This window comes from Macrosteles quadrilineatus, unplaced genomic scaffold (genome assembly GCF_028750875.1).
Source record: "Macrosteles quadrilineatus isolate MER2022 unplaced genomic scaffold, UCM_ALF_1.0 Scaffold_2__2_contigs__length_208266976, whole genome shotgun sequence".
Taxonomy (NCBI): domain Eukaryota; kingdom Metazoa; phylum Arthropoda; class Insecta; order Hemiptera; family Cicadellidae; genus Macrosteles; species Macrosteles quadrilineatus.
In genome coordinates, this window is record NW_026542595.1 from 81,252,354 (window position 1) to 81,265,963 (window position 13,610).

Here is a 13,610-nt window from a genome sequence, read left to right on the forward strand (position 1 = left end):
GAATTATATGGATATTAAAAATAAGAATACACCGTAATAAATGTTTTTGGCAGAAAAACAGTAACTAAATTTCACCTATTTGCTCCTACATTTTCCCCTATGCATTTAGATTAGCTATTTATTAATTAATTAAAAAAAGTGGACAACAGGTGCATTAAAAGGTAAACAAGTTTTTTTATTATTTATATAGAAACAATTAAATCAAATTCTTCTCATGTGAATTTTGTTTATTTTAATTAGTTGAACTATCAATTTACAGATTTTCTGGTCTAAGGGGTGGTACACTTCTGATATCAAGACTTGTATACAGCTAAATTATGCACTCTTAGTTGTAAGCTAATTATTTTTATGAGAGTCACACATTCTACTGGTAATGAGTCGCAATAAATAATTATGTTGATATAAAAAGTGTGTTATATATACAGGGTGTCCCGGAACTCTCTACCAATATTTTAGGGCATTGTTCCTGGGTAAGAAACATATCTAAATATCATATTTAAATTGTCCGGAAGTCCTTAGTTACTCAGATAGCCGCCATTTAGATTTTTCACTTATTAATTTTTTTCTGAAAATTGGTTAAACATACGAAGATGAAACTTTGCACAAACATTTATGACAACTAGACAAAGCTACAAACAAATTATGACGATTTTTCAAATTCATAAAACAAAATGGCGGCTGTTTAAAAGTTTGTTTCTTGAATTACTCGAAAACCGTTGATTTTACAAAAATGTTACAAGAATAACTTTTTTAAGGCAATTTTATAACTAATCGATAAACATCTTAATCTTTAAGATCGGACGAGTATTAACTGAGATATGGCAATTTTAGTGATACGTGACCGCTTTCAGCATGCGCTGCAACTAATATCCAGCGGTCACGTATCACTAAAATTGCCATATCTCAGTTAATACTCGTCCGATCTTAAAGATTAAGGTGTCGATCGATTAGTTATAAAATTGCCTTAAAAAAATTATTCTTGTAAAATTTTTGTAAAATCAACGGTTTTCGAGTAATTCAAGAAACAAAATTTTAAACAGCCGCCATTTTGTTTTATGAATTTGAAAAATCTTCATAATTTTTTTGTAGCTTTGTCTAGTTGTCATAAATGTTTGTGCAAAGTTTCAACTTCGTATGTTCAACCAATTTTCAGAAGAAAAATTAATTAGTGAAAAAAACAAAATGGCGGCTATCTGAGTAACTAAGGACTTCCGGACAATTTAAATATGATATTTAGATATGTTTCTTACCCAGGAACAATGCCCTAAAATATTGGTAGAGAGTTTCGGGACACTCTGTATAAACCAAAGAATCCAAAATGTCAGCTTTTTATCTATGGGGTTAGAGTTTCGTGAAAAAAATGCCCAGGAAAAAGGTATGTTAGTACAAATATATTACTGAGCGTGTGGATGCACTATAACGCAGTGAGAACTGTCACCTGTTCTGTTGATGTGGTGGGGGTGGGTTGAATTAGCATGTTAGCTAGATTAATTGAGTTGTTGTCAATAGAGTAACTATCGACTGTAGGTAAAGAGGTGCTCACTGCTAAACACGTCATATAAAGGGCGTCTTGCAACCATATAAACTTTGTCACGTTATTTAGCATGTAAAAAGAAACAAAAAACTTAATACAAAAATTATTTTGTTTCTCCCCCTAAACTCTGTTAAAAAGTAGGTTTATCAGTTTAACATTGTTTAAAATGAAAAACTACTGTAGGTATGATAAGAATAAAAATAAATTTCTCAGTTATTCTTAGTTTAAAGTAAGCTTATAAGATACCTTTTAAAATCTGCATGAAATTTACTAGATTTTACATCCCTTGCAAATATTTTGTAAAATAAGCTGTTTTTATGGAATTTGGCATCAGATATTTTTAGAAGCTGCCATTTTGAAACGGTTGAAAAGTTTTTATCCATTTTCTTCACAAACATAGAGGTTAATAAGATAAACGTTGTTACAGAATTTAAAACGATGTAGCTCAAACAGTTAATACGTTGTGAATATCTTTTTAAAAATCACCTACAGACAAATAGATCGAAAACGGAATGCGATAGGAGACATGTTATGCAACATTTTTTGTTTCTTTTGACATGCTGAATAACGTGTCAAAATTTGTTCATATGGTTGCAAGACTGAGAGGCTAAAGTTTACAACAAAATGTCACTTAAGGTTGATAAAAAATAAATCATTGTAATAAGAAATAGGCCAACACATCGTGGTTGATGACAAATAGAAACAGATTAAACCCTGAAACTGAAAGAACATAGTTACTATGTACAAAGTAATACGATTAGCGATGATGATCAAAGACAAACTTTATGTTTAGTAATAGCATTGACTAGCTACCGTAAATAGCTAAAGGGGCATACTGTTAGCAACCTACCTGTTGACTATTACTGCTATTAGCAACCTAAGAAATACCTGTAAACCTACTTATGGATCTTAATGATTCACCTATTTTAATCTTAAAGGTTTTGTTGACCAAAGATGATTTCTAGCAATGATAATGACTAGTGATTTCTAGCTTACATACATTTGATAGCTAATTTTCTAATTTAAGTAAATATTTAACTTACACAAAATTTTGGATTGTAGGCTTTTGTTTATCAAATTCATAGTTGATATAGATTTCCAAAATGGTAGTATATACGCATTAGACCTCTCAAAGTGTTTCCAATAATATCAGTCCAATAATAGTTCGGTGGTTGCTAAGTGAGTTAATATATCTCCACGTTTAAACATCTGGACTTTCCCATCTTCCTAACGTCGCCATTCGGACTTCGGAACACAATATCTCAGATAATCAAATATCTCACAATATCTCTTCGGAACTGTGTGAGGGTTAAGAACATTTAAGTCATATGGATTTTTAGGAATCGAAGATTCTCTTTATGTATTTACCATATTCATTTACTTTTTAATGGCCATACTTTAATCAAGGTGCAGTTGTTTGAGCATAAAAAGTGCAGGCCCAAAGAAATACGTGTGATTTCGTGTTTTTTAAATTATATTTCGTACAAATAAGTAGCTTAAACCAACTGTATGGTTTTCTTGAAACAGCTTATTAGTTTTAGCTTGATCTGAATCGGGATGGAATATTAACTATACCTTATTTTAAGACGGAAAAAATGTTTAGCCAATATTTGTTCAATAAAAAGTTCTGAAAAAATGTACAATATTTCTATAACTACTTCATTATCTCTTTGTTCAATGTTTCCTTACTAAGCAAATAGATAATCCATTATTGGCTATGAAACATTTTATCTAGCGTACAATCAAGCCTGAAATAAATTATTAAACATGATATTAGTGAGCATAAAACATCTAAAACCTATTAAGAACTATGTTTTGTATGCGAATCTTTCTAGAGCTAAGAGAACTGACTGTGTATAAGCTAGGTACTTTAAACACAAATTTATGAAATAGTCGTGTTAACTGACTAAGCTAGGAGGCCAAGAGAGTTGACAGTCCAGATACCATTTATGAATGAGGTTAGCCGCTGGCACAAGGCCCAGGGTTCAACAGATTGCTACTGTCATTGGTTTTGTTATTCATTGCCCAAGGAGAGGCTAACAGCCATATTTAGGCAGACAATTTTTCTCACTCCAGTCAATAGTGAAATAACTTATCGAAAGCAATGTAATGCTATAGTTCTAAACATATGAATTGGGCTAAAGAAGCCTAGTTTAATTGTCACACTGTAACATTTTAAATACTAAAGACTTTTTATATATACAATTTTGGGTTTAATTTTCTGTCAACGTATTTTCATAATTGAGTTTCAGCTTAAGTCATGATGATACCTTGTAACTATAATTATATTTAGTTATAAATGAAGGAAAGCTGTTGATGTCTGTCAACTCACTAAAATAGGACATTAAAACTAGTTTACCGGGCTTAAGTTGGATTACGCCTACAACTAGTGGCTGCCAATTGTAAATGTATACCTTTGATACAAATGATTTATTAACAAGGATCGTTCTTATCAGTTCTCTGTCTGAACTGAAGCTGTTATTTGAGAAATCTAAAAAGTACTGTCTTTATCCACGTATTAATTATTTAAAACTCTCTTTCCCCTCGCTTTGCAGATAAACTTTACCTTATAATGTTAAATAATCCTTGAACAGATTAAAGATAAAAAAATTAATATACAGGGTGATTTGTACTCAGTGTGACAAAATTTTTTTGATGTAAGTACAAAGTAAATGAAGTGTGATGATGCATATGAAATGTTCCAAGTCTCAAAATTAGCGTCCCAAAAAATTATTTTATGTTTTTCAAAAATAACCATGTTTTGAAACTTTATACAGCAATTTCCCAATTACCTGTATATGGATTTGAGTAGATAATGCAATTTTCGTGTTCTACATTAAATTTTGAACAAGAATAATGGAAAATGACGGAGGATCAGTTGTAAAAACTCCATTGTAAATAGATTCAAAGATAAAAATTAAGATATTTGATAAAAATGTTAAAAACAATGGTCTATTACATTTTTCACACCCTGTATACAAGAAAGTGTCGGAATATGTTAAAAACTGCGCCATTTTATAAGCTTTCCAACCATATGCTACACTATTGAGGTTTAGATATTTTTTTGTTTGTTTTAGTGGTTTGAATACCAGAAAACAGGGAACTTTTTGCCGTTTTTACTGTTCAAGCTGAAACAAAAAAACAACTTTTGCTTAATACATGCCGACTTTCTGTGTTTTAAATGTTAAAGACACCATGCTTTGTAGTATTCAAACCATTAAAGCGTACATAAGCAGACATAAACCTCAATAGTGTAGCATATCGTTGGAAAGCTTATAAAATGGCGCAGTTTTTAACATATTCCGACACTTTCTTGTATACAGGGTGTGAAAAATGCAATAGACCATTGTATTTAAAATTTTTATCAAACATCTTAATTTTTATCTTTGAATCTAATTACAATGGAGTTTTTACAACTGATCCTCCGTCATTTTCAATTATTCTTGTTCAAAATTTAATGTAGAACACGAAAATTACATTATCTACTCAAATCCATATACAGGTAATTGAGAAATCGCTGTATTAAGTTTAAAAACATGGTTATTTTTGAAAAACATAAAATAATTTTTTGGGAAGCTAATTTTTAGACTTGGAACATTTGATATGCATCATCACACTTCATTTACTTTGTACTTACACCAAAAAAATTTTGTTACACTGAGTACAAATCACCCTGTATATTGTATTTGAAAATAAAAAAAGTTTTTTTTCAAATACAATGTCAATATACAATATATTTTAAGTATTATACTCTACTCTACTCTGAGCGTTAATTTTTTGTACAATTATGTTAACTTTCAATACTTTACCGTTGTATATTAAGATCTAGGTCACTTATGAAAATATGTTATTTGGATTTTCCCCATTTCTACAGTAAGACTAAAAGGAGAGAGGTGGATTGTCTATGTTTAGGATGCATGCTGTCCATCTCTATGAATGTTTATAAAGGATTCTTACATGCTTAGAATTTGAACTTGAAGTACCATAGTAAATGTGTAACTATTATTAAACATTTGATACTGTTGCTTATATTTGGTACAATAGAAGATTTTGTAGCACCTTATAATAGCTATAATAGCTATAATAGCACCTTATCATATAGCACCTTAAAATTATAAAATTACACTCGAGAACAATTATTGTAATACATTATAATCCTAACGATATATTTACCAAGAAATTTACTAAAGAAAAATTTACAAAAGTCTGTTGCACATAATTTAGTCGTGTAATATCCAGTATATGTGATGATTGTTCATATACAGGGTGATTTGTACTCAGTGTGACAAATTTTTTTTGATGTAAGTACAAAGTAAATGAAGTGTGGTAATGCATATAAAATGTTCAAAGTCTCATAATTAGCGCCCCAAAAAATTATTTTATGTTTTTCAAAAATAACCATGCTTTTAAACTTAATACAGCGATTTCTCAATTACCTGTATATGGTTTTGAGTAGATAATGTCATTTTGGTGTTCTACATTAAATTTTGAACAAGAATAATGGAAAATGACGGAGGATCAGTTGTAAAAACTCCATTGTAAATAGATTCAAAGATAAAAATTAAGATATTTGATAAAAATTGTAAAAACAATGGTCTATTGCATTTTTCACACCCTGTATACAAGAAAGTGTCGGAATATGTTAAAAACTGCGCCATTTTATAAGCTTTCCAACCATATGCTACACTATTGAGGTTTAGATATTTTTTTGTTTGTTTTAGTGGTTTGAATACCAGAAAACAGGGAACTTTTTTACGGTTTTTACTGTTCAAGCTGAATCAAAAATACAACTTTTGCTTAATACATGCCGACTTTCTATGTTTTAAATGTTAAAGACACCATGCTTTGTAGTCTTCAAACCATTAAAGCGTACATAAGCAGACATAAACCTCAATAGTGTAGCATATCGTTGGAAAGCTTATAAAATGGCGCAGTTTTTAACATATTCCGACACTTTCTTGTATACAGGGTGTAAAAAATGCTATAGACCATTGTTTTTAAATTTTTTATCAAATATCTTAATTTTTCTCTTTGAATCTATTTACAATGGAGTTTTTACAACTGATCCTCCGTCATTTTCCATTATTCTTGTTCAAAATTTAATGTAGAACACGAAAATTACATTATCTACTCAAATCCATATACAGGTAATTGAGAAATCGCTGTATTAAGTTTAAAAACATGGTTATTTTTGAAAAACATAAAATAATTTTTTGGGAAGCTAATTTTTAGACTTTTAACATTTGATATGCATCATCACACTTCATTTACTTTGTACTTATACCAAAAAAATTTTGTCACACTGAGTACAAATCACCCTGTATTCATTTTTTTCTACTTCGAAATCACTATTTTAAACTATTAGAGACCTCGTGCATCCGAGATATGTCCGAGATATGTCGCAAGGACTGGACTATAAATGAACTTTTTTTTCTTTTAACAATAAACATGCATAAACACATGACATATAACATACAAAATAATACATACATAGATAATAGGTAGCATGTTTAAATACATTACTATTTGATCTTGGTTTTCTGTAGCCACTTGAACGTCTACTTCCATCAGCTTCGGACGCAATAAAGAGAAGTAATAATAAACACCAGGTTTACACTTGTTTATTCAAATGTATGTTCAACAAGAGCATAATTATCAAAGGCAGCGCGAGAGTTTCCGTTGTTAGAATAATTGGATCTCATGATCAGCTGTTGCCGCTTGTGAAGTTTGTTCTGACAACAAACTTGTGTTGTTGATTGGTAATGGGTTGTGTAGCAATATTGTCAAGCAAAGCTAGTTGCTGAATCTATTGTTGTATCGTGACACGCCTAATGGGAACTGTACTAGTGAATTAGCAGTTTGACTGTAGCAAAAAGTTTCCCATCTCACTCACCTTATGGTTGCAAATTAGCTGTTGTTGTCATAAATAAAAAAAAATAGTGCTGCACCCTGTTGATAAACCTATTACTGTATTAACTTTTTAATGCTATTGAACATCACAGAATCAAATTGTTTTGTTGAACCAGCTGTTAAGATTCTTTAATTCCATTTAAATATGAGTACATACAGGTTAACATGGCAAACTCCAGAGCCACTGGGGCGAAACCCTTTTGACGGATCTGCACCAAACATCACGTAAACCATCCTTGAATAATGCTTAATAATGCCTGAAAGTTTCATTACAATCTGTCGTGCGGTTTCGGAGTCCGTAAAGGACAAACAAACAAATAAACAAACAAACATGCATACATTGGATTTTATATACAGAGTTTTTTTTTCTTTTTAACTTGCATCTTTATTTATGTAAAGACCGCAATAGATAGAAATATGCAGTTTGCGGGAATCATCTATTGACGTAGGGGTTCATACATTTGTGAGATATTCCCCCCCTCCCTCCCGGATCTTAATTTTTTTTAATAGCAAGGTAACCCTTGTGACATATCAAATGAAAGAGCATGTAAGAAGAACATGTTTGGTGAAAAAAATTGAAAATCGGCTCATGAATTTGTGAGATAATCCCCCCCCTTTCCACTACCCATAACTTTTTTTTTAATAGCAAGGTGCCCCTTGTGACATATAAAATGAAAAATAAATTTCACCAAACATTTTCTTTTTTCATGCACTTTTATTTGATATGTCACAAGGGGTACCTTGCTATAAAAAAAAAAGTTTCGGGGAGGGAGGGGGGAATATCTCACAAATTTATGAACCGATTTTCAATTTGTTTTCATCAAACATTTTCTTTTTTTATGCTCTTTCATTTGATATGTTACAAAGGGTACCTTTCTATTTAAAAAAAAAAGTTGGAAGCAGGGGGGAAAGGGGGGGATGTGAATGTAACGTTGAATTAAAAAACATTGGACCCCCTACGTCAATAGATGATTCCCGCAAACTGCATATTTCTATCTATTGCGGTTTTTACATAAATAAAGATGCAAGTTTAAAAAAAAAACACTCTGTATAGAAGAAGATATGTAGGCAAAGATCAGGATTTATGGAATAAATGGCCAAAATATGATCCCCATGTTATTCTTATGGGAAAAACGCCTAAAGTCAGGTATCTTTGCTATATGGCCTCTACTAAATTGTCAAAATATTAACATAAACGAGCAATTACCATAACTGTAACATTAGAAAGTTGTACATGAACAATGAGTTAAAGTTAGTAAAAAAAGTAATACTACAAACAAAAGTGACATCACTATGGAACTAACTGAAATGCCTCAGGTGAAAACGGACACGCATTTCAATTGACATTTGGGTATGCAGTTGGTGAATAAAATAAAATTATTATACGTTTTATAGGGTAAACCAGATAATTATTGGCACTGCTACAGTAGTTGTCACCTTGTGGGAATTTTCTATTTTATAAGATTTAGGTTGGCAAAGCTGCTTCCTTTGCTAGTTTGCCATAGTGCCAGTAGAGATTCCCACGTGGTTTCAGTAGTTCTCAGCTGGTAGTTGATTGCTTATGACCGTCCGTCTACAGTTTTTACAAGGTATGTAAAATTCAGCTCCTTTCTTACTCGTTTATTAAGAATATCACTGTATTTAACATTTTCTAGCAAACAAACCATATTACAGTTGATCAATATTGTTAGTTGCCTACTATCTTAAGGTAATTGAGCTCATTTTCACTATGTTTTCGGTTCACATAACCTCAAATTGGAAGTAATACAGGGGTGCCAATAACTGTATACTTTGAAATCGGATTTTTCAGTTGTTGGCACTAGGTGCCAATTACTGTAATTTTGATACATATCAGATTTTTAATTTTTGTTATGCTATTCTAGTAAAACAGCACTAATAAATATTTAATACCTCTAAAAATTTGAATTTCTAAAGCGTATTCCAGTAGTTGGCATGGCATTAATGTTTTGGATTGGCATGCCAATAACTATATAACCACAGTTCTTGGCACAGGGTCAATATACAATTATTGGCATGCCAACCGAAAACATAAATATCATACCAACTACTGGAAGACGTATGACAACTATTAAAAACTATTATGATAAACTATTAACCTATAGGGTTTATTGTTAATTAGTCCAGATCAACAACAGCCACATGTTTTAGCAAAACATAACTGTAACATTTACCATAATATTGTAATAGGCATATTTATTTCAGATACCAATCCTCTGTTCCAGAATTCCAGAACCCCCTCTGTTCTATACACTATTTCGAGTATGGGATGAATTCAAGAGAAGTGAAAGTAGGCCTGTGGAAAAGGCCACTAAAGGTGTAAGACTGATGTTTTTTCATGAACCATCTGAAAGTATTCAACTTTCGTTTCCATCATCAAGTCAAGAAGACCAAAGCAAGGAAAAGGAAAGTTTAAAAGTAAGCGCAAATGATTCTGAAAAAAATGTTCGAGAAGACCACTGTTATTCAGCATCAACAGAAACAAATGAAAATCAATCTTACTCAACACCTTCACAATCTGATAAAAATCCCCACTGTCTTGAAAATTGTAATTCATCGCAATCTTCGTTGGCAGAGGTCCTTCTATGGCCAGAAACGCCGAAAAGAAAAGGGAAGAGAGATACTGAACGAGTCCCTTTTGTAGTTACACCGAAGAAGTGGAAATCATTATTTGAGGAAAAAAGAAAAAAGAAGGCTGAAGAGGATAAGAAAAAGGCCGAAACGAAAACAAAGCGGGAGGAGAATAAATCGAAGAGAGAAAAGCAAAAGCAACTGAGGGAAGAGACGAAAAAGAAAAAAAAAGTGTAACATCAAAAGACTCTGCCAAGACAACTCAGATAAAACTCAGCGAACCCGATAAAACAATTTATAAGCCTTTTATGTCAAATAGAATTTTGAAAGAAGAAAATGGACAAAAAGTGGACCTTAAAGAAAGTGTCGACAATTTAAATGGTTTATTTAAAAGTGGAGAAAATGAAGTAAAGATTGTTGGCTTATGTTACACCTGTGGTTTAAACGTTAAAGAGGAATCTTTGGAATGTGATCTGTGTGACAAAATATACCATAAAAAGTGTTTACCAAAAGACTATGAACTCGATGAATCCGACCCGTCTTTGTGTGCGCACCCTGTCTTGAATTTAATAATGCTCTTATAAATGATGCTGATTTTAAAATTTATGATTATGTAAACTAAAAAAAAAAACTAAAATGTAAGTCTACTTAGGTAATTTTTAGTTATTGACATAGGGTGCCAACAACTATGCTAGACCATGCCAATTATTACAAAAAGTGGGCCAACAACTGTAAAGTTGTAATTGTATTGTTTTTTTTTTTTTTTTAATAAAGACATCTTTTTTACATTTTGACATTTAATTGTTGTTCTAATGATCCTTAAAGACTGTTTTATTTATTTAAGTCATAATTGGCCTTCATAGCTCATTTGTTAACCTTATATACATGGAACTGTCAAAACCCATGAATTAAGCGGCTAAAGGTGCCAACTACTGTATGGTTTACCCTATTATTAGTAGACTCATCTATTAGTAGATCTATAAAAAACGTGTTAGTATAGGTTTAAGTAAAATCAAGCAGTTTTCACGGTAATATTAGTGGTTTGTATCCATTTTCGTAACGTCTAAGATTCTACATATAACACAACTCTATTGTGATCGATAGTCTACCGGAACTGTAGGTATTATTGCTGGACCTGGGCACGCGAGGTACACAATTTAAATATAATGGATAGCGAGCTACTGTTATTGTGGCTTCTTCACTACATTATGCGGGTCATATATTGAAACGCCATCTCTTAAAGGTTATAGACTGTTGATTTTAGGTTCTTTAAACTCTGATTATACTTTCATACGAAACTACGTAGTTATCAGTTTCATTTTAATGAGATAACGCTCAAAAACAGTGCAATCAAAATCTGCGGTTACTAAAAAATAATTTTGGAATATAAGAGTTTATTAAAATTTACTCATGTAATATTTTTTTGAAGATTTAATACACGACTCAATTTTACACGGGTAAAAGTTACAAGCCATACAAAAGTGTTAACTTTACCCTTAAATATCACGAAAGTGCCAATAAAGGCAACCGTGCGTTTATGTGACGGTGGAGGGTAGGGTGGTCAGGTGCCTCTGACAAGTTGAACAATATTTACAATAACAAAGATGATCCAATTGCCATAAGACATTTTTTAAATATATGTAATGCCATTGACCAGTGAATACTAAAGGTAATAAAAAAAAAACAAAAAACATTTTAACAAAGTCTTCCACCTAATTTTGTAGATTTCTATCTCTTCCTAAAAGGTTTCACAAGGGAATTCCAATTGGTAATTTTGGTAGTTAGACCGTTAGTGTAAGATTGAAACATTCAGTATTGTATTAATTTATGTCAGTTTAAGTATATTAAAGGACCATGTGGCCCTAACTTTGCCTTAAAAGAAATAATGATATTTTTTAATTTAATTTCGATGAGTAGAAAAATTTTACTTTAATCGTAATATTTATCAAATTTACAAATAAATGGGGACATTAATAAAGTTTACAATAAAGTTTTACACGAGAAAATAATAATTGCAAACTCAACAGGAAAGTGTGACTTCTTTATGCTTTTCTATAAAAGAAAGTTCTTCATAAAACCCTTTGATTAATGACTGGGATGAATAACGTGGCGAAACATTCCTTCTTCGCAAAACTTCAACTTAATTAGACTGTCATTTCAATACTAAACAGGTAAATAGTTATATTTTTTTTCCATAAATGTTAATTTTAAATATAACTTACTCATAACTACTTTAAAGGATTGTTTTATAAATATATGCATGGGTTGTTGGATTTGTTTTTTCAATTACTCTACGATTATTCTGCTGTATGGAAACTTGAGTTATTAAATATAGGTATACGTTTCTGAATATAATGAAAAGATATTTTTTGGAGATTTTTTTATTGTAATTGAGGAACGCCATTGACTATACACAGAATAGACTTCCCAAGCAATGTTAAAATTTGAAGCCAAGAAATTAGATGAAGTTTAAGACCATCTCACCAGAGCTTACTAGTGTATTGGGTTAAATATTAATTACACTCAATGCAGTAGCATAGCAAAGAGCTGATAGTAAATGGTAATGCATAGTAAATATTTTAATACTAATTGAAGAACTATAAAGCGTACTGTGAGAAGTAATAATTATTTCCTTGTTGGAAAATCTTTCCTATGTAATAAAATATATATTTTTAACATCCTTAAGTTGTGAATTACAATTTCCTGGATTTATTGTCTAGTTAATTCTTAAGTTACATTCGTTTTAAGTACTTAACGAATATCACTTTAATAACTTGACCATACAAAGTTCAAGATAAAGACAATTGATAATTCTTCCAAAATAAGCGATTGATGTTAATAAAACGTATATTTAGTAACGTGAAACTGTAATGTTTATAACGAGTAAACAACATATCGTTAGAGTTGTAAGTAATAAATTTACTCGATAATTTATCAAAAATACCAAGAAAGATGCCAAGGCTGCGTAATTAACAAATTAGTAACTCACTTAGACATTCGAACAACATTTAATAGTCCTAATCTATTAAAGTTTATATATGAATGTATGTAGATACTCTACGATGCTGTATTGAAACTTGAGTTATGTATTGTTGTTTAATCCTTCAAAAATAAACGCCACTTAATATTTGAAAAATCAATAATTATAAAATTAAATTTGAAGCATTCATCTGTATTTTTTTTGTTGGTTGCCGTCTCCGACAATTGATAAACTCCAAAGTAAATGGCCAACACCCAAATGCGTACTCTTTAACGAAATGTGCGAATTATATCAACTTATAACAAATAAAATATTTTCTTTAGAGCAATTTGAAAACGTTACAGTCTGCAAATGCTTTGATTGGATTTGTTTTTAAATGTTGTCAGTGTACGTAGTTTACGTGATTTTCCAATTCAAAAAGGTATTAAAACCTTTTGCCGTTTACGCTCAGTGTTCAAAGGTTTAAGCCTATAAAGGAAATCAGTTGTATTATAAAATCATTACGATAGTACCTTACATTTTTCATTCATCTTCAGTTTAAGAAACGTATCTTGGATGGTTTTTTTATTATGTAATATGAATGAACACACGTTTAAT